General features: G+C 38.8%; 1 pseudogene; it reads right to left on the bottom strand.

Moving 5' to 3' along the window:
• Positions 1–1,397: 1,397 nt before the first annotated feature.
• On the bottom strand, positions 1,398–2,043 carry LOC111525087 (annotated as a pseudogene).
• Between the last annotated feature and the right edge of the window lie 910 nt (positions 2,044–2,953).

The raw sequence follows: 2,953 nt of genomic DNA, 5'->3' as shown, positions 1-2,953 counted from the left end.
ATAAAAATATTCAGATAGCCAATAAACATGTTAAAAGATGCTCAAACTCATTAGTCACTAGAAATACGAAAATTCAAACACCAAAAGAAAACTCCATGCATACTAAAAGAGCTAAAATTTGAGAGTGACAATGCGAAGTGCTAGAGCAGAGAAACAGTAAACTAGAGCTCTCCTGTGCTTCTGTAGACAATGTAAAACATACAACCACTTTGGGAAATGGTTTACTATTTTCTTAGAAAGTTAAACATATACTTGCTACATGAGCCAGTAATACTACCCCTAAGAATTTGATCTGGAGAAATGAAAACTTATGTTCACACAAAGATGTATACATAAATATTTATAGCAACTTTATTCATAACAGTCCCAAATTGGGGACAACTCAAATACCTATCAAGTAGTGAATGGCAAAACAAAACTAGTAAAATAAATAAATAAATAAATAAATAAATAAATAAATAAATAAATACATACATACATACATACATACCTATGGATAAATACAATAGTAGAGCTGTATCTCAAAAGCATTCTGTACAGTAAACAAAGCTTGATACAAGGGTACATATCATATAATTATTTTTAGTATTAAAATAGCTATGCATCGCTTTAATAACAAATCATTGTAACTGAGTTCAAAATAAAGGAAAGGAGTTGGTTTATTTAGCTTCCAATTTCTGGGAGACTCAAGAATTGTAAGTGCTCTGCACAATAAAAGAAAATAAGTCTGTGCTTACAGATCTTGTTCTGCCATATATGCCCTTTTTGTTACATGGAATGTACACATCAGGTTTTAAAAGGTACAACACTTCTATAACTGAGCATCACTTTCAGTAACTAAACAGGCAAAGAATTACACTGAACATCAGCATCTGACAGTATTTTTTGGGAAAAACGTGACTAAAACGGGTTTAAATGAACACTATTAAATCACATCTAATATTTGATGCTACATGACTCCATATAGTTATATGATACAATTATACAAATGTATTAACATCAAAGAATATAACAAAAATTCAGATAGCAAACAAATCCTATCTTTTTTTACAGAAAAATATTTTTGAAGCATGCATGTAACTGCCCATTCTTTTAAAGAAAATCTACTGCAAGCAAAATTATCAACCTCCAGAAAAATCACACATAGCATTACTAAGCATATCTTCAAAAAGTGTACAATATGCACACTTGGAAAATATAAAATTTAAAAAATTATAAGCAACAAGTGAGTTTCATACTTGCAAGAATGTAAAAAGAAGTCCCATTTTTAGCACTGTTGTATAAAGAATTGTCTTTTGCATCTAAAAGTTGTCCTCCTGTTGGGAACACACTTTACAAAAACACCATGTTTTTGAAGCAAGATTAGAGAGCAAGATAAGGCATCTTTTAAAGCCTTTTTAGAATTTATGTGTGTGAAAATTTAAGTTCAGTGAAAAGCATTTCCCACGGTCTTCAAATGTGCACCGAAACAGCTTCTCTCCAGTGTGAACCAGTTGGTGTGGTTTTAGTTTTGAGCTCTCAACAAAAGCTCTTCTACATTCTGTGCAGAAGTGGACTCCATGACGGTAGGTGTGCAGAATGTTTTCTCATGGCAGTTATCCTTAAACATCTTTGTGCAGCCTTGGCGAGGGCCAGCAATTGTTCATGGAGCATCATCTTTTAAATTTTTCTTGGCTTCATTCTGGCGAATTCTGCAGTTGTTTGGGATCTGAGAGGTCAATGCCAGGTATTCCTCCAGGAGGAAGTTTCTTTCCTGTCATATACTCTGATAATCAGAAGGTGAGTTCTCTCCAGTGAACTGTTTCTCAACCACTATTTTATGGTTAATATCTTTTTGTTTTCATCTGAGTACCACATGGTGACAGAGAACTCGCCCTCCAGGTTCCTGATCTGCACCCGCTTGTGCCCTCACTTCTTGTTGCCCAAGATGGTGCCATATCCACCCTTGCCAACCTCCACCATGGTGACCAGGGCCTGCTCGAGGTAGTGGTGGTGGTCGCCGCTGGCCAGCTCTGGCACCAGGATGAGTATCTGGTTCCCCATCCAATTCATCACCACCCGCCACCTCCTGGCATGCCTGCACCAGGATCACCTCCTGGTCGTGGTGCACCTGGGTGAGGTTGTCGTGAGGAATGGCTGCAGCAGATCCTGGCCAAATGGTGTGGCGAGGGGGTGTGGTGGTGGTGGTGGTGGTGGTGGTGGCTGGCCTGCCTATGGCCACCCCTGCCACCGTCTTCATTGTCATTGTCCTCCTCCTCGCCCACCATCATGGTCTCAATAGTCTTCACCAGGATAGTGTCCACTTTGGTCTAGCACAGCTCCAGGATCTCAGCCAGCATCTCCGAGCCATCTGTGCCCATGCAGAGGGCGTTGTCCAGTGGCCTGGGCTCCTCAGCTGTGGTGGCAGGCAAGGAGGTGGCCAACTGTGAGGAAGGAAGCTTAATTTTTATAAAGATCTAGAACAGGAAAAGTGAAGTTATGGTAATAGTAATCAGACTGTCTCAGAACAGGGGATATGGTAATTTCCTGCAAAGAGGGATGCAAGAGACATTTTGAGATGATGGAAGTACTGTATGTCTTGAATAGGGTGCTAATAATGTGGGTGTACACATTTGTCAAAAGTCGTCGAGGGGTTCTCATATTCTGTGCATTTTACTATGTATAAATTATACTTCAATAAAGTGATTAAAAATTTGACATAGATAAATAGATCAAGCTATGAGTAGATATTCGTCATACAAATAGGCCCCAGGTCAATTCCCCAGATGTGTATACCTAAACTCTTTGGACCTTTTGCCTGGGGTCCTTGTTTTTCTCCAATGCTTTGTAAAGGCAATTTCCCATTCTGAGAGTGAACTAGGGAAAAATACTCTAATTGATTTGATCAGCAAACCCAAACTTTCCTCTATTTAAAGAGAAACCAATTTGAACATTCTGTAACTGCATGCAGATC

Source organism: Piliocolobus tephrosceles, chromosome 11 (genome assembly GCF_002776525.5).
Source record: "Piliocolobus tephrosceles isolate RC106 chromosome 11, ASM277652v3, whole genome shotgun sequence".
Lineage (NCBI taxonomy): Eukaryota > Metazoa > Chordata > Mammalia > Primates > Cercopithecidae > Piliocolobus > Piliocolobus tephrosceles.
Note: the sequence above shows the minus strand (reverse complement) of the source record. Positions and strands in the feature narration are given on the sequence as shown.